The sequence below is a fragment of the Haemaphysalis longicornis genome, unplaced genomic scaffold (assembly GCF_048455015.1).
Source record: "Haemaphysalis longicornis isolate Haplotype H1 unplaced genomic scaffold, Haemaphysalis longicornis Haplotype H1 scaffold_16, whole genome shotgun sequence".
Taxonomy (NCBI): Eukaryota; Metazoa; Arthropoda; class Arachnida; order Ixodida; family Ixodidae; genus Haemaphysalis; species Haemaphysalis longicornis.
This window is the reverse complement of record NW_027526266.1, coordinates 21,380,600-21,407,325: the sequence shown is the minus strand read 5'-3', so window position 1 is coordinate 21,407,325 and position 26,726 is coordinate 21,380,600.

The following is a 26,726-nucleotide window of genomic DNA, read 5'->3' as shown; positions in this document are numbered from 1 at the left end:
ACAACCTTCCGTTTGACGTCTCTACGCTTAAAACTCCTGCACGCGCAATACGGGGCCATACCTTTGGAAACGTTAACGTAGCCGTAAAAAGAAATGTGTACGGTTCACGTATGCTGGAATTCACTGGTGTAAAGAACTGGATCAGCCTGCCGCATGACGTAAAAGTTGCTTACAATTTTTTCTGTTGCAATAAAAGCGCACTACCTTAAAATGAATGACGCAGTTTGAGTACATGCTTGCAGCTATTATTTGTACGTTCTCTCACACTTATACCCCATTATCGAACGACGTGATTCTTCTTATACAATGTGATGACATCCTGCATTTTAAGTGATTCTGGTGCTTTAATATGATGTATTCATTGTAACCTGAGTGACAAATGCAATTGCCGTTGTTACTGCAGGTAAAAATTCAACGTGCTCTTGTTTGTTTCACCATCTTTTAGAATTGTATTATTTCAAGAAATCTGGGCTGTAACGAGTGTTTAGAGTGTCTTTTAACGTTTTTTAAGTTTACTGTCGACGATGTGTACTGACATGTGTTGTCTGCAATTCTTGCATTTTTTAATCGACCCCTTACTAGCCGCTGGCTATGGGTCCAAACAGTTTTTGCGTATGTTTTGTAGCGCCACAAAGAACAATAAATTGAATTGATTGAATTGAATTGTACGTGATGCTTGTAATAGGCCTTTTCCCATTGGTTGTGTGCGCATGAGCTGCTTTCCCTCCTTGTAGCAATTCGTCATTGTGGCCTACAAAATGTTAAACAAAGCTATTCCAATGTGTCAGGCAACGTGTAAACAAAACGGCTCCACCTTAACTTGTCGCCAGCTATCCAGCCAAGGGGTGCTCCATTTTTGGAGCCCCACAATTCTTGTTTTGTTGTTGTGTTAACATTTATCGCTCTCTTGTTCTATTTTATCTCTGCGGTGTTGTTTACTGCTTGTTGTGCTTCTATCGTTGGTCAGAGGCAACACGAGTGTGAAGTGGAGATGTCTGCTTTCCAGCAGTGACGGGAGGCAGTCGCCTGAAGTAAGGCGGCCGTGCCGCTTCGCTTAGAACGCTTACAGATAAAACCACGAAGGCGCGTAATTTACGCCTACTCGTGCATCAACGTAAGCCCGTAGAAGCATGCCCTGTAGCGCACATGCCAGCGAGAGTGACCTACCCCCTGAGAGCGGCCGTTACCATGCCGACCGCTTACAGACAGCCTTGGCCCAACGCCGCGGGACCCACTGCAACCATTTCTGACGATAAACTGCATTCGAACCAAAAATTGACTCTCACTTAACTCAATCATGCCTGGGTGTGCGTAGCCAGAGGTACGGTTAATGTTATTGTTTAGCTTGGTTCTCTGTGCGGTTACGACGCTTCTCGAGGCGTGCGGCTCGTTCTTCCTCCATCTCATCGGCTCGCTGCCTCTTCTTGGTTTCGTTCCGACGACAAAACCTGACGACGAATCCCACTGAGCCTCCCCTTCTACATATATGAATTTTCTATTTTGTAGGGTAAGCTACACTGTTCGAGGCTGAGCAGTTTCGCGTGGACCTTGAAGGGCCGTGGTGCGCAAGCGCGTGGAGCATTGCATTGGATTGGATTAGATTGGATTTATTTGGATTTGGTTGGATTGAATGGGATTTAGATTGGATTGGATTGGAATAAATTGTATTGAGTTGGTCTATATTGGAAATCCAATCCAAGAGTACAGGTGTGTAGAGGATTGGGTCTGCACATTCGCCGGCGGCGCATTCAAGAGGAGTGACGTCATAGCCACGGCAGACGCGCGGTCGCCGGCGCGCGCCCAGCTGTGCGCCTCCGTTGCGCAGTAGCCAAGTTTGACGGTGCGCTGGAGCCGTTTCATAGTCTTTTCGCTTGGCTACTGGGGAGCCGTGCTGCACATGCGCGAGGAGCAGTGAGTGGACTGGACCGGACCGGACCGGACTGGACTGGATAAATTAGATTGGATTGTAAATCGTTTAAGCAGCAGTAGGCATGATAATCAGCAAATGCTAGACAGCCAGAAAACCTAAGAATAACCAACTGAACCTTAGCTCACGCTACGTATATCCCAGCATAGCCGAGCTAAGGCACTGCTAATTTCTGATTTTTAATTCTTTTGTTTGTTTTTTATGTGCTTTGCTATCTCATTTCTTATTTTTATTATTTTATTTTTCACTTTTCATTTTTATTTTTTTAATTTCTTTCTTTTTTTTTTTGGCGCGGCGAGCGGCGCTGCCAACTGCGGCGGATAGGGAATGGCTAGGTTCTCCACCCACCACAGGTTCCCAAGGAACTGCTGCCAGCTAGGGAACACAGGTGCGGCCACCGGTCACAGCGAAAGGGGGAGAATGCGGCCTATGTAGCTCTCACTAGAAAAAAAAAAACAGAACGATACAACCTTCAACCTGACTTTACATGGCAGCCCATTTTCAACCCTGGTAGATTGATTCATTGATTGATAGATTGATTGGGGTTTAGCGCATGACGCTACACAGGCAATGAGGGGGGCCGTAGTGGAGGGCTCCGAAATAATTTTGACCACCTCGGGCCTCTAACGTGCGCCGAAATCAACCTCGGTAGAAACGCAACACGTCCCCGTCTCCCTGCATACTCCGCCAGCCGAGAAGCCGTCCTCTCACGTGGGCAAGCGAAATTTGTTGAAGCGTGCGGTGCAGCGGAATGAGCCTGAGGTGCTGTGACCGTAAGGTGCAGTAAGCCTGAGAGACCTTTATATTGTACTGGACATAGATAGGTTGCTGATAATGATGATGACTAAGATAAATGCTTCTGTGGCAATGCCTGAGCAGTTAAAAAGTCTAGTTTAGTCACGGCGTTACCTTAGGCTGTCGCCGTGGTGAATGCCAACTTATTGATAATGCTGAAAATAAACATTTGGATTGAATCGCAATCAGTCCATATGAGGTAAATTGTTATGAGGTAAAAAAAAACCCTCACGAATTGAGGACTGAAGGCGTTGGTTAAGCCTTTGTTTGTGTTCTTTCCGGTGGTCCTTTGTTAATGAGCGCTTTTCACTTTCAATGGTGTATCAACTAGCGGAACGTGCGCTGTTGTGACAGAAAGTGCGCCGCTACTTCATAAAATATCTGACCCCAGGAAGGCAGTATTAGCAGGCAGAGCTTATTACTCAGGTGGCAGTGCAGCCAGCCGCCATTCACGCCGGTCATGCTTTATGCCCACAGCGTACGACGCTCGTTAATTTTGTGTTGTGATGTTTCCTTTGCAATTTGCTTTTCCCCGAGAGTTTGCTCTGGTATGTGTGTAAGCGCTTCCCTTCAGTAGGGCGCAAATTTCTCTGTCAAATGAAAGGAGGGTGGAAAAATGGAGTAGTGGTGGGCGGAAGTGTAGGGATGCAGGGACAACGTTGGGGAAAGAATGCATGGCAATTCCGCTTGAAACCGAAAAAGGCAGTTTGAACATGATTGGAAAACAATTGGAAGATGGGAGAACATATAAATGGAACGAAAGAGGAAGTTGTCCAGCAGAAATACTTCACATAACCAGAACAACACTGATTGCATTACATCAATGGATATGAAAGATGGTTTCTGACTACCGTATTTACCCGATTCTAACGCGCCCCCGATTCTAACGCGCACCCGATTCTCCTGGCAAAAAAAAAGAAAAAAACTTCCACCTCCGATTGTAACGCGCACGGGACTTTGTGACCCAGACAAACGAATGCGAGAGAAACGGGCGATTTATTTCCGAAAGTAATCTCACTCATCTCACTCCTCGTCGCTGTCCGCTGACCACAACATCTAAGCCTCGGTGCCCTCAAGCGCGTTCGCGATGCCACACTTCTGAACGAACGTTCAACCATGGTCTATAGGATCGTGGCCCACCCCTCGCACGCCCATCCCGAGAGCTTCTCCAGAGGTGCACGCTTCAGCCGACCGCTCGTTTTGAACGCGTGGGAGCCGCAGCTACCATTGCTGTTATCAAGCGCGCAAGTGAAACGATATGACGATTTGTGCGAACGCCGATAGAAAGGCCAAGGCGCTTAGGCTTGCTGCGTCCGAAAAATCTTTGCTAAAAGCTTTGGTGCCATCTTGAGATGGCGATGGAGATGGGTCAGACGAAATTTCCGCTGTTTCGGCAGTTTTCGTTTGGCATCCGATTCTAACGCGCATGCGATTTTTCGGCCTATTTTTTCGGAAAAGAAGTGCGCGTTATAATCGGGTAAATACGGTAATTGTTTTGCTGGGGAAATTCCAAAGAAAGACGCGCTGCCCGCCGAGCACCCGAATGCCATGAAGACTTAACATTTATTTAGTAGAATAATTAAGTCGGCGACGTGACGCGCCCCCCGTTCTTCGGAAAAGGGTTTTGTTTATGCCCAAAGTTGTTATCGACACGAAGGCACAAAGTACAGAATGAGTTAACTGAAAACTTTTGAAAGCGTTTGGAAGTGCTTTCAGTAAAAAGCAGACAAATTAAACTCATGGTCATTGTCCATTTATTTCGTGAAAGATTTGTTTACACGAAGTTTAATTTCCTAATAGTTTTCCACCTGTACTTTTTATTTCTAAGCCTTTTACAGAACTGAGCACACACACTTAGCAAGATCACATGAATTTGGCACATAGGCACATATGTGTGGTTCCTGGGGGATAATTTTATTAAGGGAAGTCTGGATTACACTGCTGTAAAACAAAACACCGTTCATAAAATACAGGAAACGTAATAAGGATGCATATTTGATTTGATAATTTCTTTGAAAAGCCAAAAAAAACTAGTTTCTAGAAATGAAAGAGTGCAGAACCTGCAACTCGAGTGCAGCACCTCGACGGTAAGATTTTTTGGAAGTAATGCATAAAATGTGCCATGATATCACAAATTTGGAGACAAAAGATCACACAAACAAAGAAGACGTCTAAAGTAATAAGACTGATATCTGCATTGCGGTTTACGACCCAAGCTCAAATCGTGCACAGTCATTCGATGCCGCCGGGCATGTTTCTTCCCGTAGGATGTTTGCTCCCCGTAACTGTTCATAAACTTGTAAAAAAATCACCAAAACAATTAGAGCCTACAGAAAAAGGGAAGAAACCCAGAAATTAGTGCATAAATTTATTTTATTTGTGGCCCCCTTTTCTATATCGGTATACCCCCTCACTGAATTCCTTACCACGGGCTCGTAAAGTACTTTAAATAAATTGTCAAAATATTCTATAGCTGCATGTTTCTCGGGGCCGTACAGAAAGTCGCAATATTTTCGGGGAAAAGGAGTGTTGCTTCTAACGTTGTAAGAGTAGATAGCGTAACGACGCAAACACCACGTTGTCAAGTAGCTCTGCCACAGCTGGTATCTATATCTGAGAGACGCAACAGTAAAAAAACTGAGCCACCCGTTCCTTGTTTTGCCCCGCGTGTCGCTTCGCCGCACCCCTTCGGATGCATTACAATTTGACTGTAACTTCCTTGCGTCTGACCGCTTGTGCTGCGCGGACACAAGGGCAGACAGCACATGCTCTGAAATGTTGACCTAAAAAAAGTCAAGTATTTAGCCCCAGTCGCGTCTTTCTTACCGCTTGAAGACTGAAACAGAAGAAAATCATGTCGCTCATTCTTTTTTTTTGGTGGACCTGTTGAACTTGAAGTGCGTGGCATTTCTGCCTACAACAATCGTAAGGTTCAAAATGCGCTCAAGAAAGGAGGTAGTAATAGCAAGGAATAAAAATAAAAATATTGGGAGAAATAGAATGCAAGCACTTAGAGACGAATACTGCGCACAACATTAGTGAGATAATAAACGTTTTCGAACCATTCTTTATAAACACCAGCAAAGTTAGGCCAGGGGACACTATTGCGGCTAAAAGCTGAGCTTTTATAACCTGGTATAGTGAAAGCTCGCTAATTCGAACTTCAATAATTTGATTTTAGGGACAATTCAAACAGTATAATTTAATCCGGCCGAGCTTCATTGAAGTCTGTGAATAACAAAGCCTGTTAATTCGAATAAGAGGAGCCTCCCACACGGATAATTAGAACTACGCGCTACCACGCCGGCTTCTTTGGGCCTCGCCCACAGCCTGAGAAACGCACCCGCTCCGTACACTGACGGCTGCGTCGCCTCCGAGCAGTAGAGAAAACTGGATAGAGAAGTTAAATCGGGCCACAGCAATCTAAAACACTCAAGGCGGATGTTTTGGAAGAAGTTTGCCGACTGCGTCGAAACAAGTTCAAGGTGCGAGGCAAGCCGACAGATGGCATCATGCCTGAGGTTAGAAGCGTAGAACATGTCGCGGCTGGTGACCACGAGGAGGCTGCGGACGAAGAACCAGTGCGGCGATCGCTGAGAAGGAATGACCGGAGGGAATTCCGCCTGTCCCTTTTTCAGTTTTCGGGTATACGCAGGAAGGAGGGCTTCCGGGACACTCGCTCGTCGAGCAAAAGGTACTGGCTCTCACCTTGAAGGATAAAATGCAGGCTTCAGTCGCGGTCTTTTTTAAGCCTTCAATTGCTGCCGCGCTGTACTGCTCCCTAATAGCGTTGTACGGCTTCTGTGCTTAACTTTCGTTAGTTCGAACTTTCATTAATTCGGCCTGAGGAGGCGTACCTCAGCTGTTTCTGCACTGACATTTTTAACTCGCTGAAGTACGGCTTGCACTGGACCATCATTGGAAATGACGTGTAGAGTGGGTTTGGTATGCAGTATCTAAAAGTTGCTTATACAGTTTTTTCCTTGGAACGTGTTATAGGCATATGAAAGATAAGCGAGTGCACAGGAATCTTCAACTTCACGCAGATAACTATGAACCCCACCGCGGCAAAAACAGCGCGTACCAAATTCTGGCCAGGATGCACACAGTCGCGCTTCGCACATCGTACACATAAAGTGGTCACGCACATCGCGTAGAAGAAAACGACAGTGGCACAAGAAAAAAATGAACCAACGAAAGAGCACCGGCTCGGACACTTCAAAATAAATTGGTATGGCTATGTAGGGCGCTATGTCGGGCGAGAAAAGGGAGCCTCAGGCAGGAGAGGAGGCACGTGCCGGCACGTGCATGGAACAGTAGCCTGTTCGGTGGGCTCCGCAAATTTCCCCTTTTTGTGGCCAACATTTAACACGAACCTCAAAAATTTTGAAATCAGCGTCTTCGCGAAGGTCAGCGGCTCAAGCGGATACTATTCTTATCAAGGTGGGCCCATTTTTGAGGAAGCTCTGAGTGATTCAATAATTCACCGGCCGCCGCGCCACTAACCCTAGCGCGAACATGCTGTCGCTAGCGCAGGCCGGGGCTTCCCCGGTGGTGGCGGCGTCGAAGACCATCACGGGCTACGATCCTGTCTCAATGGAAGTTATATGCATGGACACTGACCAACACGGGGACTGTTTACCATCCGTGGAAGACTATTTAAAAGACATGATTCGCATATGGCGACGCAAGCAGATCGAAAGCTCCCAAGGGCAACGACGCTTCAGGCCAACAACAGACGGCGGCTCGCTCTGGCCATGCTCCGGGGGGTGTGGCTACCAAGTCCTCCACGCACAGATCCAGCAAGCCCCAGTTGCGACTGAAGCACACGCCCCACAGTGGGTGCGACGAACTCATCGTTGTACTCAAGCCGAGCACAACGCTGGATTTTAAGGCAACTTTTGCTCCAGGCCAAGTCGAATCCGCAGTGCGCAATCTCCTACTCGAATGCGGTAACGTGGAACTGTCTGTGTGGCCGGTATGGGAACAAAATGTGATAGTGTGTGGACTCAACTCAGGGCCGGCCGCCCGACGACAGCTCGGTGATGTCACGCTGACAGTCGACGGCCGCCAGCTCTAATTTCCGGGGACATGCCAAAGCCACAGGCGACGTCTGTAATGGGGTCATCACCATCGATCCCAATGATACGTCGGCCTCTCCAAACCCAAGGTGCAATGGAAAAACTGCGAAATTCTTTCCGTGAGAAGTCTTGGCAGCAGCAACGTCGCTGTGGTCATCTTCGAGGGGAAATTTGTTCCCCGTCAAATCTACTACAACGACCACGGCATCCCGGTGAGATTGTACAAGAAAACGATCCCCGCCTATCATCTTTGCGAGACGTTGGGATACAGCGCGGATATCTGCCCGAGACCCAAGCCGGGACGCTGTGACCAATGCGGTTACGAGGTGGCTACCGCTCCCGATGGCCCTGTCGAACACAAATGCACTCCCTGTTGCCTCATCTGCGGGGGCGACCATCTCAGCGGCACCTCTGGATGTAACGGCAAACGGAACCTCACCAACCACCGACAAACGAAAAGAAGACTTCAAGAAAATTTAAGCAAGCAAGGGAAGCCACAAGACTTCGACCCCAGCGTCGGGCAGAACTCCGGTCAAGAACAACACCGGATCCGGGACCGTGCCAAGGACGAAGATTTTCAGTGCTGAGCACTTTCCAACCCTGCCAAACGCCCAAAATGAGGTAAGCGATTGGGTTAGGGCAGCCTCGAGGCCTCTCTGCTACCCTTTCGTTCCCCAAAACCCCAACCGAAGTCACCCTACAGCGACAAAATGTGGAGCTAAGGCGCCAGAGCGAAATTCTTGCCAACAATATTCAAGAGTTAGAAACGAGGCTAGCTGGGTCATGGAGTCCCAAACAACAGCTGGGATTTTTGGAGCCAATGGAGCAGTCCGAGCCACCAGAGCGAGATGAGAGCGCCTCGGCCGCGTCTGGGGCGTCTAGCGCTTGCCGATGCTCAGACTGCACACTTGTACGTGTGCCACAGGTGGAACACCGGCTTACAAAAGGGGAACGCACAATAGAGGAACTGCCAAATAAAATTCTAGGAGGAGTCAGGGCATCCTTTGCAGAGCTCTGGCAGCAGAAACTTTCTCAGACAATTCTAGCGGTAACTGACTCATTAATGGAAACAGTTCAGGACTGGGTCAACACACATCTCAGAGACAATCGCTCCCGCTCGCGATCCCCGCGATCGGATTCGCGTAGGCGTAAGGTGGTGCCTCGCCCGGCCATGGGCTCGCAGGAATTCAGTTGGGCCACTACCCCCACGGAACCACTGGTGCCCCCGTTAGAGACACTATTAACCCTGGGAGGAGGCCATGTATCTTAAATATCAATAATCTTGAATCATGGCTAACCGACCGCAGCGGAATGCCCGAAGCAAAACTCCAGATAAGAAATTCGTGATCATTCAATGGAACTGTAGATGATTTCGGAATAGGAAAAAAAGGTCGCATCTCCAATTATATCTCCTGTCCCTAGGCCACGCACCAGCTATTCTGGCTCTTCAAGAGCCTGGAGCAAATGCTAAACTTTCAGGGTACAGCTCATTCCAGGGACTTGCATCCTGGTGAACAAGGTGTACATGGCGCTTCAAGTTGATCTAGATCTGGAAACCGAACAGGAATACAGTATGGTAAAGGTCGTTCCACTTAAACGTCGTGATCCTCCAATACATGTGCTCAACATTTACAGCCCCCCGCACAAGCCCCGCATAACTTTTTACGAAGTCTTCTATCGAGCATATAAATCGGCCGACAAAGCACCCCTCGTGATAGTTGGGGATTTTAACGCCCCGAGCCTTCATTGGGGATACCACTTAGAGCAGGCCAGGGGATTAAGTCAGCGGAGTTAATCTCCAGGCTTCGACTTACGCTGCTCACTGACCCGGAATGTCCCACGCGTATGGGAAACTCGGCAACTCGCGACACATGTCCCGACCTATCCGTGGTTAGAAATAGTAGAGACGCTACTTGGGAAAACCTGGAGGAGACACTCGGTAGTGATCACTGCCTCCTTAGGATCACCCTCGTGGCGAAGGCTGCTAGAAGAAAGTGGGGCCAGGCCAAACTGACCAACTGGCATGAATTTACCCTGCAAGAAGTTCCACCTGTTCTCCTCACAGACAGCTGTACGGAGTGGGCAAAACAGATCACCGTCTTACAACAGCAACACGTTACAATTCATAGAACCGAAAAGAACCCAACTGTGGGCAACCATGTGATGCATATATGGGAGGCAGGCCGGAGCCTTACTGAAAGATGGAAGAAACAGAAACTTAATCGGAAGCTTCGAGCCCGCATCAGTGAACTAACGGGAAAATCGGCGGAATACGCTGTCCAACATAGCGACGCAAATTGGATAGAGAGATGCAATTCGACACTCGTCAAATTGGATAAAAGGGGACATGGCACCTTTTTCGTTGTCTCATTGACCCAACTCAGACGAGAGGGGAAACGCAACGTCAACTCCGAAGAGCCCTACACGGGTTCCAAGGTACGACGGCCGAACTCGCGGATACTCTATGTGACAGATATCGTTTTCGCACGGAAGACCCCAATGGACCTGAGTATCAGTACGCAGGCCAACAGAACCCAGACATGGATGCCCCCTTTACACTACAAGACCTGCGGGTAGCTTTAGCTACGATGCGCAGACGTACAGCCCCGGGAAGAGACCATGCAAAAGTACAGCTAAAAGCAAACCTAACAGACTCGGCCTACTTCCAACTGCTATATTACACAAATGAAATCTGTGACGGCCGTCCACTCCCCCCGGAATGGAAGACCTCCTTGGTCAGATTTATTCCCAAACCACGAAAAATTGTTAATATTGATAATCTGGGGCCAATTTCGCTCACCTCATGCGCGGGTAAGCTAATGGAGGCGATGGTCCGGGATCGTCTCTGCACACATTGAGTCCACGGGCCTCTTTGCTGAGACTATGTTCGGGTTCCACCACCGCATGTCAGCACAGGACGTCCTTCTGCAGCTAAAGCGCGAGGTATTTCGACCAACTACAATGCGACACAACGATAAAACCATCCTTCAAGGGGCATTTGACAACTTCCGGCACAGCAGCATACTAGCAAAGTTAAGCACAACAGATTGTGCTCAGAAAGCCTTCGCGTACGTCCGATTTCCTCTCCAAACGTAAAGCATTTCTGAGTATCGAAGATGAGGAGTACGGTCCATATTACATGGGTACAAGGGGTCCTCCACATGGAGCGGTTTTGTCGCCGCTACTCTTTAAAATCGCTATGATGCAGCTGCCACACAAATTAGCTCGGGTAGAGGGCATACAACACGCCCTTTACGCCGATGACATAACAATCTGGAGCACAGAAGGCAGCCTCGGGGAAATGGAGGACTGCCTTCAAAAGGCTGCCAGCATAGTCGAAAGCTATGGTAATGACTGCGGCCTTCAATGTGCCCCAACAAACTAAACCTTTTGCACAATAAACCCAATCCTAAAGTGAACATAAGGCTTTACATCTTTTTAAAAGGTGGTTCTATTAGAGAAGTGGAAGAAATCAAGAAGCGCTCCAGCCCCCATGCCTTTGTGACCAGTAGGATCCTCTTCTCCACACCGTACCTACGTACGACTAAGCAACACGAGAATAGCATTGACGTCATCATTAGGAAGGCCACAAAACAAGCCCTTGGCCTCCCGGTGGCTACCTCCAACACCAGGTTATCGGCGTTGAGAGTACTGAATTCGTATCAAGAGCTGAAAGAAGCTCATCACACCAATCAGTACACTAGACTCGCACAAATGGCGTCCGGGCGCCACTTGGTTAATCGCCTACAAATCAAACATGAGTGCATCCCAGAGGAGTCGTGCAAACTCCCAGAGTTGTGGCAGCACAGGCTCTGGGTGCATCCACTTCCGCGTAACATAGAAAAACACACTCACGAAGGCAGGAGGGAAGCACACGCTAAGACCCTGGAAAGGAAATACGGAAATAGGCGCGGTATGTTCTACGTTGATGTGGCAGGACCGTCTCCTCTAGGGTTCTTCACTGCCGCTGCAATTCACAGGGACCAGCAAGTCGAGGGGGTCTCCTACCGGGCTCTTAACTCCACGCAAGCCGAGGCGATTGCCATAGCGCTCGCCGCCTCAGAACCGAAGTCAAGGACAATAATCACGGACTCTCGCCGAGCCTGTGAAAGCTATTTAGCGGGCACGATACCACCCTTGGCCTACAGTATTTTAAAACGAGCGGTGCGGTTCATAAGCCCCTCCCCTAAAGAAATTGTGTGGACTCCCGGGCATCAGGGTCTGAGAGGTAACGAGGCCGCGCACGCGTCTGCCCGAGCGCTTACCCACCTGGCGCCTCAACCATGCTGTCCCGGCTCGGGGATTAGCAAACCACTTCGGCGGTTTAGAGAAATTGTAAAACATTACTGCGATAACCACCAGCTTTACCCATCCCCTGCGAAGGGTCTGAGCAAGGTCGATGAGCGAATACTGTGGCGCCGGCACACGAGGTCCATTTGCACGTTTGAAGGTAGGCCCGGAAGGAAGATCTCACGCAGAAGTGTGCGTCCATGGCGTGAGAATACGTGCCAAGGAGTTACTTTATGCGCCGTATAGTTTGATTGGCCTGTGTTCGCTGAGCTCCTCGAATGAGAGGAGCTGCTGGATGCACGTGCGTTCCGAAGCAGCTGTGCGGTCAGGAGGGCAGCCTTGAGCTGGTTGTAAGGCGCTGCAGCGCGGTTGTGCTAGAACGTAGCGAGGATGTCGGCGATCTCCTTTGCGGCTGTCGGTGGAAGGGCTCCGATGACCCGAAGAAATTTGGTTTCTTGAGAGGTGGTCCGAGCCAGCTGGAATTGCGGCTCTGCTTGCAGAAACCAAGTCGTCGGATTGTGCTCCCAAAATTGCGGCAGCCGAACGGTCAAGGCTGAGACTGCTTCGCCGGCTTCTCGCGAACGGGTTGAGTCCTGGTTTTCGAGGGACATGGCTCTACATTAACCTCGGTGGCATGTTCGGTAGGTTGACTAGTTGTAGTGCACAATGTCGGGCGAGAGACGGGAGCCTCAGTCGGAACGGCAGTTCGTCGCAAGTAAAAGCCGATTCTGTTTCCCTCGTGTCCTCGTACGCTCGCGCGGGCGCGAAGCTTGTGACCATGTCGATCGGGCTGCTGCGCGAGGAGAGGCGCTCGATCCAGCGATGTCGCTGGAGCTGCTGCTACGGCTCCATCTCTCTCAAGTTGGACATAAACAGCAAAAACATGGCGCAATCTTTGTAGATTGGCACGCCCACAGTGGAACACCTCTATCCCGTACCGCAACGTGGATAAAAAATCAATTACAAACCGCTGCGTGCAACAATTGCTCACGTCCTCTCCACTATTCTGCTTTGTCGCGCGTCTCAACTACTTGTCTCCACCAGTACTGGTCACTATCCCCATAGTTTTCTAGCGACAGACCCAGCTATTTTGTTGGCGTGTTTTCGCTGTTGATTTCTGTGTGTACACGGGACTTCCATCCCCAATGACCGTGCTAAAAACCAAGAACATCCTCCGAATTCACGGTGCTGCCACAATATTTGCAAAACCTCTTCAGTGTGCTTATACATTCTCTAATGAGGCTTCTATCGTGACAAATACATAGCTATGTCGTTACGTAAGCAAGTACGCCTACTTCGCCCGTTTACATGAAAAACCCAGGATGCTACTTTTAAAAATTTTTCTAGCACAAAACGACTCAGTGTAGTACAGTACAACAATTAATGTAAAGGGAAGCATTGGCGTGCGGAAGGGTTGACTCTGATCCGTGCGCTAATCGTCTTTTTAGCTATAAGACTAGAGAAACATTTCTTGCATGCCATTCGCACGATTTTAGTAGACTACATTAATGTGTTCAAGCGGACTAGTGAATAGTCAATGTGAGACTTTTATCGAAAGCATTTTCTAGGTCTATTTGTATAATTGCTTCCCTTGTTTCAGTTATCACGGAATTCAAGGATGCTTCTGGGAATGTGCACGTTAGTTACTACTGATCGGGCCATAATGCCAAACGTTTGCTGTGGCCTAACTGTGGCTTTAAAGGCGGACTGCATGCGTCTTGGGAGAATTTTTACTAATATTTTGTAATAAATGTTAGTAAAACCAGAGTCCTTCAATGCTTTACAGCATTGAAGGACTCTGGTAAAACTAATGGGGCGATACGCGGTGAGCTTTCTGAGTGTATAGTTGTCTTTAGTTTTTGGGATGAGAATAATGTGTGAAAAGGTAAACGACGCTGGCAGTACTTTGTTTTCGTGTGCGTCAGTGTACATTTCGCATAGGACTAGACTGAGGTCATGCTTGAACGCATTACAAAAAGCTGCGGCAAATCCATCTGGGCCACACATTTTTTCTCTTTACTTAAGTCATATACGGCTTCCTTCACTTCGCCAACAGTTAGTCAGTTAGTGGCGTCTCAAGGGTAGCTTATAGTTCATCCTCTAAACACGGCATGACAATAAAAAATTATTTTTTGAATTTTCCCATGTCAATTAGATGCGCCGACAAAGAGCATCGTAATGCTATCTAAACGCGCGCTGATTTCCAGCATGATCATAGGAAACTACTCCATTCTTTGATCCAAGTGCTCTCTGGGATGCGCCCCTGGGATGCGCTGGTCGTACTCGTGAAGACAAAAGACGGCACATTAAAGTTGTGCGGTGACTACCGGCGACTGAACAAAATCACCAAAAAGGACATTTACCCCCTGCCACGAATCGATGACACCGTCGAACACCTCTGCTACGCGAAGTACTTATCCTCGACTGATCTGAAGAGACGCTACTGGCTAATTGAAGTGGACGAGAGAGACCGGAAGAAGACTGCATTCATATCCATGGATGGCTTATACAAGTTTAAGGTGATGCCTCTTGCGCTGTGAGCGGCACCAGCAACGTTTCAAAGAGTGATGGGCACAGTGATAGCTGAATTGAAGTGGCACACCTGCCTTGTACACCTCGACGACGTTGTGGTATTCACCCGGACAGTTGACGAACAACTTGCAAGGTTGGAAACTGTACTCCAGGCTATAGGCACCGGACAGCGCCCAGAGGGCGACACAGAGCCCGCGACACCCAGCGCCCCCTTCGGCGGATATGCGCAACACTGGGTCGGTCCCCGCAAGCCGGCACGCTCCTGGCTGGGGGGCGCTCCTCTTTTTGCAGCGCGGATGAAGCATATTAGACGCCCCATTTGGGTTTAAAACGAAGTAAGAGATTGTACAGTAATCCTGCCACATAGTGCACGTGAATGAAGAAGGATTTAGTCGGTTGAACTCGCATATGGGAAGACGTATAAAGACAGCATAGACGTAATGCTTAGAAGAGAAACGCTTGTACAGCCTACCTGCGGGCAAAACATTCTCAAGATGAGCATGTTTCGCTTCGAAAGAAAACTTAATTTATGTTGTTCAATCCACAAAAGAGGAGTCTCTGTCTGCAAATATATGAAACGTTGAGCGATGTTTCCGCGCGGGGTATTCCATCCATGTGAGTGCACTGGCGACTGCAGAACTACTAACTGGACCGCATGGGTGTTACATATGGGTCTTTGATCCGAATGTGATGCTCCATACATGTTAAAGTATGAAATTCGCATTTTTTGTGTATAGCGAAAGTTCTGCCGCTAATAAGTGCCCGCTCCGCCAAGAAACTTTTGGGGTTCCAGGTGTAGCCCACACAGTACGCCAGCTGTATACAACCACGCCCCCAAAAAACAAACTCTTCGCGAGAAGGCTATCACAAGAATATCCACTAGGCGGGGATGGGGTGGGTGGAGAGGAGGGGTAAGCAGAACATCTAATAGGCGTTTCGGAATAAATTACGGAATATTCAAATTCGGGTATTTTTTTCTCTCCACGCCAAAGGGTCCGGCGTGAGACCAAGCTAGAAAGAAATAGTGGCGCTTTTACTACCGTCAACACGTTTGCAGTAGAAGTCACGGGAGAAACATTTAGTTCTCTGAGGACACCCCTCACTGGTCTGGAGTGACTGCAATCACAATGGATGGGATAAATAAAGTTTGTACTCCTCCGGCTCCTCCCAGAACGGGGAAATTTCGTCCTGCGTTCATACATTTCCAACTTTTCTTGTGGCACGTCTTAGATATATTTTTATTTGCTTTTCAGGGGCTTAGACAACAATTTCATTGTTTCTTTTGCAAGAAGAGGCGGTGATTTTATGCTATTCAATAGCTCGCGAAACATTTGGGAACGTTAACGCTTAAAAGTGTCCGCCCCATATGTGGTTATATGTACTTATTATGTCGATATCAGCACGTGAAATTTCAGACGAAGCAGAGTAGAGTGCGCTGGGGGATAAACTATGATGCCATGGCTGTGTTTGTGGCCCCTTTGTGTTACCAAATTTAATGCGCACTTATGTGTATTTACCGCCTGCTAACCAGCTGCTCGTACACCACGGCAGCACGTAATCCGCACGCTTTGTGGGGGCTTTTCAGGATTCAGTAACCACGCTTCATATCTGCGAAAAAAAAGAGAAGCATCCGCAGGAGGATATAAAGCCTTGAACACACGCTTCTCAGTTGTGTTAACCTACTGCTCGGCAGCAAGGCGACAGCATTTTATCAGCGGCCCGTTTTATTTTGAGGCTTCCCCCTACTACATAACATTTCTGCATGACTTTGTTGCAGTACGTAGTAGATATACACGCAAATAACGTTATGACACACGTCTTTGCAAAGTTGCGTTGACGGGTGCTGAAGGCGGTCGGCGCGGCGGGACCGACCCAGACTTGCGCGGGTCTGCCGCGGCGGGCGCTGCGCTCCCGCGGCAAAATTCGCTGTCCGGAGCCTATTCTTACGTCTAGGGTAACGCTGAAGGCTGAAAAGTGCCGTTTCGCGTACGAGGAACTGAAGTTTTTGGGTCACGTTGTCAACGACGCGGGAGCCGTGCCTGACCCGGCGAAAAGTTCACCCATACCGAACTTCCCAAGACCGAAAGACAAGAAGGGTGTACGTCAATTTGTCGGACTGTGGGCGTTCTAGCGGTGTTTCGGCGCAAATCTGGCACGCAATTCAGAGCTACCCACGCCAAAAGATCACAGACAAAAGATCACAGAAACACAGAAGACGTCTAAAGTAATAAGACTGATATCTGCATTGCGGTTTACGACGCAAGCTCAAATAGTACACAGTCATTCGATGCCGCCGGGCATGTTTCTTCCCGTAGGATGTTTCCTCCCCGTAACTGTTCATAAACTTGTAAAAAAATCACCAAACAATTAGAGCCTACAAAAAAGGGAAGAAACCCAGAAATTATAGCGTAAATTTATTGTATTTGTGGCCCTCTTTTCTGAATCGGTATACCCCCTCACTGAATTCCCTACCACGGGCTCGTAAAGTACTTTAAGTAAAATTGTCAAAATATTCTATAGCTGCATGTTTCTCGGGGCCGTACAGAAAGTCGCAATATTTACGGGGAAAAGGAGTGTTGCTTCTAACATTGTAAAACTAGATAGCTCTACGACGCAAACACCACGTTATCAAGTAGCTCTGCCACAGCTGGTATCTATATCTGAGATACGCAACAGTAAAAATACTGAGCCACCCGTTCCTTGTTTTGCCCCACGTGTCGCTTCGCCGCACCCTTTCGGATGCATTACAATTTGACCGTAACTTCCTTGCGTCTGACAGTTCGTGCTGCGCGGACACACAAGGGCAGACAGCACATCCTCTGAAATGTTGACCTCAAGGAAGTCAAGTACTTAGCCCCAGTCGCGTCTTTCTTACCGCTTGAAAACTGAAACAGAAGAAAATCATGCCGCTCATTTTTTTTGGTGGACCTGTTGAACTTGAAGTGCGTGGCAGTTCTGGCTGCAACAATCGTAAGGTTCAAAATACGCTCAAGAAAGGATGTAGTAATAGCAAGGAATAAAAATAAAAATACTGGGAGAAATAGAATGGAAGCACTCAGAGACGGATACTGCGCACAACATTAGTGAGATAATAAAAGTATCGGAACCATTTTTTCTATACACCTGCAACGTTAGGCCAGGGGACACTATTGGGGCTACAAGCTGAGCTTCTATAACCTGGTACAGTGAAAGCTGGCTAATTCGAACTTCAATAATTTGAATTTAGGGACAATTCAAACAGTATAATTTAATCCGGCCAAGCTTCATTGAAGTCTGTGAATAAGAAAGCCTGTTAATTCGAATAAGAGGAGCCTCCCACACGGATAATTAGAACTACGCGCCACCACGCCGGCTTCTTTGGGCCTGGCCCACAGCCAGAGAACCGCACCCGCTCCGTACACTCACGGCTGCGTCACCTCCTGGCAGTAGAGAAAAATGGAGAGAGAAGTTAAATCGGGCCACAGCAATCTAAAACACTCAAGGCGGATGTTTTGGAAGAAGTGTGCCGAGTGCGTCGAAACGAGTTCAAGGTGCGAGGCAAGCCGACAGATGGCATCATTCCTGAGGTTAGAAGCGTAGAACATGTCGCTGCGGGTGACCGCGAGGAGGCTGCGGACGAAGAACAAGTGCGGCGATCGCTGAGAAGGAATGACCGGATGGAATTCCGCCTGTCCCTTTTTCAGTTTTCGGGTATACGCAGGAAGGAGGGCTTCCGCGGCACTCGCTCATCGTGCAAAAGGTACTGGTTCTCACCTTGAAGGATAAAATGCAGGCTTCAGTCGCGGTCTTTTTTAAGCCTTCAATTGCTGCCACGCTGTACTGCTCCCTAATAGCGTTGTACGGCTTCTGTGCTTAACTTTCGTTAGTTCGAACTTTCCTTAATTCGGCATGAGGAGGCGTACCCTTGCAGTGCTGATTAATCAGCTGTTTCTTCATTGGCATTTTTAACTCGCTGAAGTACGTCTTGCACTGGACGAACATTGGGAGGGACGTGTAGAGTGGGTTTGGTATACAGTATCTACAAGTTGCTTATACAGATTTTCCTTGGCACGTCTGATAGGCATATGAAAGATAAGCGAGCGCACAAGAATCTTGTGGCATCTTCAACTTCACGCAGATAACCATGAACCCCACCGCGGCACGTATCAAATTCGGGCCAGGAGGCACACAGTCGCGCTTCGCACATCGTACACAAAAAGTGGTCACGCACATCGCGTAGAAGAAAACGACAGTGGCACAAGAAAAAAATGAACCAACGAAAGAGCACCGGCTCGGACACTTCAAAATAAATTGGTTTGGCTATGTAGGGCGCTATGTCGGGCGAGAAAAGGGAGCCTCAGGCAGGAGAGGAGGCAAGTGCTGGCACGTGCATGGAACAGTAGCCTGTTCGGTGGGCTCCGCAAATTTCCCCTTTTTGTGGCCAACATTTAACACGAACCTCAAAAATTTTGAAATCAGCGTCTTCGCGAAGGTCAGCGGCTCAAGCGGATACTATTCTTATCAAGGTGGGCCCATTTTTGAGGAAGCTCTGAGTGATTCAATAATTCACCGGCCGCTGCGCCACTAAGCCTAGCGCGAACATGCTGCCGTTAGCGCAGGCCGGGGCTTCCACGGTGGTGGTGGCGTCGAAGACCATCACGGGCTACGATCCTGTCTCAATGGAAGTTATATGCATGGACACTGCCCAACGCGGGGACTGTTTACCATCCGTGGAAGACTATTTAGAAGACATGATTCGCATATGGCGACGCAAGCAGATCGAATGCTCCCAAGGGCAACGACGCTTCAGGCCAACAACAGACGGCGGCTCGCTCTGGCCATGCTCCGGGGGGTGTGGCTACCAAGTCCTCCACGCACAGATCCAGCAAGCCCCAGTTGCGACCGAAGCACACGCCCCACAGTGGGCGCGACGAACTCATCGTTGTACTCAAGCCGAGCACAACGCTGGATTTTAAGGCAACGTTTGCTCCAGGCCAAGTCGAATCCGCTGTGCGCAATCTTTTACGCGAATGCGGTAGCGTGGAACTGTCTGTGTGGCCGGTGTGGGAACAAAATGTGATAGTGTGTGGACTCAACTCAGGGCCTGCCGCCCGACGACTGCTCGGTGATGTCACGCTGACAGTCGACGGCCGCCAGCTCTCCTTCCGGGGACATGCCAAAGCCACAGGCGACGTCTGCAAAGGGGTCATCACCATCGATCCCACTGATACGTCGGCCTCTCCAAACCCAAGCTGCGATGGAAAAACGGCGAAATCCTTTCCGTGAGAAGTCTTGGCAGCAGCAACGTCGCTGTGGTCATCTTCGAGGGGAAATTTGTTCCCCGTCAAATCTACTACAACGACCACGGCATCCCGATGAGATTGTACAAGAAAACGATCCCCGCCTGTCATCGTTGCGAGACGTTGGGATACAGCGCGGATATCTGCCCGAGACCCAAGCCGGGACGGTGTGACCAATGCGATTACGAGGTGGCTACCGCTCCCGATGGCCCTGTCGAACACAAATGCACTCCCTGTTGCCTCATCTGCGGGGGCGACCATCTCAGCGGCACCTCTGGATGTAACGGGAAACGCTACCTCACCAACCAGCGACAAACGAAAAGAAGACTTCAAGAAAATTTAAGCAAGCAACAAGGCAAGCCACAAGACTTCGACCCCAGCGTCGGGCAGAACTCCAGTCAAGAACAACACCGGATCCGGGACCGTTCCAAGGACGAAGATTTTCAGTGCTGAGCACTTTCAAACCCTGCCAAACGCCCAAAATGAGGTAAGCGATTGGGTTTGGGCAGCCTCAAGGCCTCTCTGCTACCCTTTCGTTCCCCAAAACCCCAACCTAAGTCACCCTACAGCGACAAAATGTGGAGCAAAGGCGCCAGAGCGAAATTCTTGCGAACAATATTCAAGAGTTAGAAACGAGGCTAGCTGGGTCACGGAGTCCCAAACAACAGCTGGGATTTTTGGAGCCAATGGAGCAGTCCGAGCCACCAGAGCGAGATGAGAGCGCGTCGGCTGCGTCTGGGGCGTCTAGCGCTTGCCGATGCTCAGACTACACACTTGTACGTGTGCCACAGGTGGAACACCGGCTTACAAAACTGGAACGCACAATAGAGGAACTGCCAAATAAAATTCTAGGAGGAGTCAGGGCATCCTTTGCAGAGCTCTGGCAGCAGCAACTTTCTCAGACAATTCTAGCGGTAACTGACTCATTAATGGAAACAGTTCAGGATTGGGTCAACACACAGCTCAGAGACAATCGCTCTCGCTCGCGATCCCCGCGATCGGATTCGCGTAGGCGTAAGGTGGTGCCTCGCCCGGCCATGGGCTCGCAGGAATTCATTTCGGCCACTACCCCCACGGAACCAATGGTTCCCCCGTTAGAGACACTATTAACCCTGGGAGGAGGCCATGTATCTTAAATCTCAATAATCTTGAATCATGGCTAACCGACCGCAGCCGAATGCCCGAAGCAAAACTCCAGATAAGAAATTCGTGATCATTCAATGGAACTGTAGATGATTTCGGAATAGGAAAAAAAGGTCGCATCTCCAATTATATCTCCTGTCCCTAGTACACGCACCAGCTATTCTGGCTCTTCAAGAGCCTGGAGCAAATGCTAAACTTTCAGGGTACAGCTCATTCCAGGGACTTGCATCCTGGTGAACAAGGTGTACATGGCGCTTCAAGTTGATCTAGATCTGGAAACCGAACAGGAATACAGTATGGTAAAGGTCGTTCCACTTAAACGTCGTGATCCTCCAATACATGTGCTCAACATTTACAGCCCCCCGCACAAGCCCCGCATAACTTTTAACGAAGTCTTCTATCGAGCACATAAATCGGCCGACAAAGCACCCTCGTGATAGTTGGGGATTTTAACGCCCCGAGTCTTCATTGGGGATACCACTTCGAGCAGGCCAGGGTATTAAGTCAGCGGAGTTAATCTCCAGGCTTCGACTTACGCTGCTCACTGACCCGGAATGTCCCACGCGTATGGGAAACTCGGCAACTCGCGACACATGTCCCGACCTATCCGTACTTAGAAATAGTAGAGACGCTACTTGGGAAAACCTGGAGGAGACACTCGGTAGTGATCACTGCCTCCTTAGGATCACCCTCTTGGCGAAGGCTGCTAGAAGAAAGTGGGGCGAGGCCAAACTGACCAACTGGCATGAATTCAGCCTGCAAGAAGTTCCACCTGTTCTCCTCACAGACAGCTGTACGGAGTGGGCAAAACAGGTCACCGTCTTACAACAGCAACACGTTACAATTCATAGAACCGAAAAGAACCCAACTGTGGGCAACCATCTGATGCATATTTGGGAGGATCGCCGGAGCCTTACTGAAAGATGGTAGAAACAGAAACTTAATCGGAAGCTTCGAGCCCGCATCAGTGAACTAACGGGAAAATCGGCGGAATACGCTGTCCATTTTAGCGACGCAAATTGGATAGAGAGATGCAATTCGACACGCGTCTAATTGGATCGAAGGGGACATGGCACCTTTTTCGTAGTCTCATTGACCCAACTCAGACGAGAGGGGAAACGCAACGTCAACTCCGAAGAGCCCTACACGGGTACCAAGGTACGACGGCCACACTCGCGGATACTCTATGTGACAGATATCGTTTTCGCACGGAAGACCCCAATGAACCTGAGTATCAGTACGCAGGCCAACAGAACCCAGACATGGATGCCCCCTTTACACTACAAGACCTGCGGGTAGCTTTAGCTAAGATGCGCAGACGTACAGCCCCGGGAAGAGACCATGCACCAGTACAGCTAAATGCAAACCTATCAGACTCGGCCTACTTCCAACTGCTATATTACACAAATGAAAGCTGTGACGGCCGTCCACTCCCCCCGGAATGGAAGACCTCCTTGGTCAAATTTATTCCCAAACCACGAAAAATTGTTAATATTGATAATCTGGGGCCAATTTCGCTCACCTCATGCGCGGGTAAGCTAATGGAGGCGATGGTCCGGGATCGTCTCTGCAGACATTGAGTCCACGGGCCTCTTTGCTGAGACTATGTTCGGGTTCCACCACCACATGTCAGCACAGGACGTCTTCTGCAGCTAAACCGCGAGGTATTTCGACCAACTACAATGCGACACAACGATAAAACCATCCTTCAAGGGGCATTTGACAACTTCCGGCACAGCAGCATACTAGCAAACTTAAGCACAACAGATTGTGCTCAGAAAGCCTTCGCGTACGTCCGATTTCCTCTCCAAACGTAAAGCATTTCTGAGTATCGAAGATGAGGAGTACGGTCCATATTACATGGGTACAAGGGGTCCTCCACAAGGAGCGGTTTTGTCGCCGCTACTCTTTAACATCGCTATGATGCAGCTGCCACACAAATTAGCTCGGGTAGAGGGCATACAACACGCCCTTTACGCCGATGACATAACAATCTGGAGCACAGAAGGCAGCCTCGGGGAAATGGAGGGCTGCCTTCAAAAGGCTGCCAGCATAGTCGAAAGCTATGGTAATGACTGCAGCCTCCAATGTGCCCCAACAAAATCAGAACTTTTGCACAATAAACCCAATCCTAAAGAGAACATAAAGCTTTACATCTTTTTAAAAGGTGGGTCTATTAGAGAAGTGGAAGAAATCAGGAAGCGCTCCAGCCCCCGTGCCTTTGTGACCAGTAGGATCCTCTTCTCCGCACCGTACCTACGTACGACTAAGCAACACGAGAATAGCATTGACGTCATCATTAGGAAGGCCACAAAACAAGCCCTTGGCCTCCCGGTGGCTACCGCCAACACCAGGTTATTGGCGTTGAGAGTACTCAATTCGTATCAAGAGCTGAAAGAAGCTCATCACACCAATCAGTACACAAGACTCGCACAAATGACGTCCGGGCGCCACTTGCTTAATCGCCTACAAATCAAACATGAGTGCATCCCAGAGGATTCGTGCAAACTCCCAGTGTTGTGGCAGCACAGGCTCTGGGTGCATCCACTTCCGCGTAACATAGAAAAACACACTCACGAAGGCAGGAGGGAAGCACGCGCTAAGACCCTGGAAAGGAAATACGGAAATAGGCGCGGTATGTTCTACGTTGATGTGGCAGGACCGTCTCCTCTAGAGTTCTTCACTGCCGCTGCAATTCACAGGGACCAGCAAGTCGAGGGGGACTCCTACCGGGCTCTTTACTCCACGTAAGTCGAGGCGATTGCCATAGCGCTCGCCGCCTCGGAACCGAAGTCAAGGACAATAACCACGGACTCTCGCCGAGCCTGTGAAAGCTATTTAGCGGGCACGATACCACCCTTGGCCTACAGTATTTTAAAACGAGAGGTGCGGTTCATAAGCCCCTCCCCTAAAGAAATTGTGTGGACTCCGGGGCATCAGGGTCTGAGAGGTAACGAGGCCGCGCATGCGTCTGCCCGAGCGCTTACCCACCTGGCGCCTCAACCATGCTCTCCCGGCTCGGAGATTAGCAAACCACTTCGGCGGTTTAGAGAAATTGTAAAACATTACGGCGATAACCACCGGCTTTACCCATCCCCTGCGAAGGGTCCGAGCAAGGTCGATGAGCGAATACTGTGGCGCCTGCAGACGAGGACCATTTGCACGTTTGAAGGTAGGCGCGGAAGGAAGATCTCACGCAGACGTGTGCCGTCCATGGCGTGAGAATACGTGCCAAGGAGTTACTTTATGCGCCGTAGCAGTTTGATTGGCCTGTGTTCGCCGAGATCCTCGAATGAGAGGAGCTGCTGGATGCACGTGCGTTCCGAAGCAGCTGTGCGGTCAGGAGGGCAGCCTTGAGCTGGTTGTAAGGCGCTGCAGCGCGGTTGTGCTAGAACGTAGCGAGGATGTCGGCGATCTCCTTTGCGGCTGTCGGTGGAAGGGCTCCGATGACGTGAAGAAATTTGGTTTCTTGAGAGGTGGTCCGATCCAGCTGGAATTGCGCCTCTGCTTGCAGAAACCAAGTCGTCGGATTGCGCTCCCAAAATTGCGGCAGCCGAACGTTCAAGGCTGAGACTGCTTCGCCGGCTTCTCGCGAACGGGTTGAGTCCTGGTTTTCGAGGGACATGGCTCTACATTAACCTCGGTGGCGTGTTCGGTAGGTTGACTAGTTGTAGTGCACAATGTCGGGCGAGAGAAGGGAGCCTCAGGCAGAACGGCGGTTCGTCGCATGTAAAACCCGATTCTGTTTTCCTGGTTTCCTCGTGCGCTGGCGCGGCTGCGCAGCTTGTGACCATATCGATTGGGCTGCTGCGCGAGGAGAGGCGCTCCATCCAGCGATGTCGCTGGAGCTGCTGCTACAGCATCATCTCTCTCAAGTTGGACATAAACAGCAAAAATATGGCGCAGTCTTTGTAGATTGGCACGCCCACAATGGAACACCTGTATCCCGTACCGCAACGTGGATAAAAAATCAATTACAAACCACTGCGTGCAACAATTGCTCACGTCCTCTCCCCTATTCTGCTTTGTCGCGCGTCTCAACTACTTGTCTCCACCAGTACTGGTCACTATCCCCATAGTTTTCTAGCGAGAGACCCAGCAATTTTGTTGGCGTGTTTTCGCTGTTGATTTCTGTAAGTACACGGGACTTCCATCCCCAATGACCGTGCTAAAAACCAAGAACATCCTCCGAATTGACGCTGCTGCCACAATATTTGCAAAACCTCTTCAGTGTGCTTATACATTCTCTAATGCGGCTTCTATCGCTACAAATACATAACTATGTCGTCACGTAAGCAAGTACGCGTACTTCGCCCGTTTACATGAAAAACTCCGGATGCTACTTTTAAAAAGTTTTCTAGCACAAAACGACTCAGTGTAGTACAGTACAGCAATTAATGTAAAGGGCAGCATTGGCGTGCGGAAGGGTTGACTCTGATCCGTGCGCTAATCGACTTTTTAGCTATAAGACTAGAGAAACATTTCTTGCATGCCATTCGCACGATTTTAGTAGACTACATTAATGTGTTCAAGCGGACTAGTGAATAGTCAATGTGAGACTTTTATCGAAAGCATTTTCTAGGTCTATTTGTATCATTGCTACCCATGTTTCAGTTATCACGGAATTCAAGGATGCTTCTGGGAATGTGCACGTTAGTTACTACTGATCGTGCCATAATGCCAAACGTTTGCTGTGGCCTAACTGTGGCTTTAAAGGCGGACTGCATGCGTCTTGGGAGAATTTTTACCAATATTTTGTAATGAATGTTAGTAAAACTAATGGGGCGATACGTGGTGAGCTTTCTTAGTGTATAGTTGTCTTTAGTTTTTGGGATGAGAATAATGTGTGAAAAGGTAAACGACGCTGGCAGTACTTTGTTTTCGTGTGCGTCACTGTACATTTCGCATAGGACTAGACTGAGGTCATGCTTGAACGCATTACAAAAAGCTGCGGCAAATCCATCTGGGCCACGCATTTTTTCTCTTTACTTAAGTCATCTACGGCTTCCTTCACTTCGCCAACAGTTAGTCAGTTAGTGGCGTCTCAAGGGTAGTTTATAGTTCATCATCTAAACACGGCATGACAATAAAAATTATTTTTTGAATTTTCCCATGTCAATTAGATGCGCCGACAAAGAGCATCGTAATGCTATCTAAACGCGCGCTGATTTCCAGCATGATCATAGGAAACTACTCCATTCTTTAATCCAAGTGCTCTCTGGGATGCGACCCTGGGATGCGCCGGTCGCACTCGTGAAGACAAAAGACGGCACATTAAAGTTGTGCGGCGACTACCGGCGACTGAACAAAATCACCAAAAAGGACGTGTACCTACTGCCACGAATCGATGACACCGTCGAACACCTCTGCTACGCGAAGTACTTATCCTCGACTGATCTGAAGAGACGCTACTGGCTAATTGAAGTGGACGAGAGAGACCGGGAGAAGACTGCATTCATATCCATGGATGGCTTATACGAGTTTAAGGTGATGGCTCTTGCGCTGTGAGCGGCACCAGCAACGTTTCAAAGAGTGATGGACACAGTGATAGCTGAATTGAAGTGGCACACCTGCCTTGTATACCTAGACGACGTTGTGGTATTCACCCGGACAGTCGACGAACAACTTGCAAGGTTGGAAACTGTACTCCAGGCTATAGGCACCGGACAGCGCCCAGAG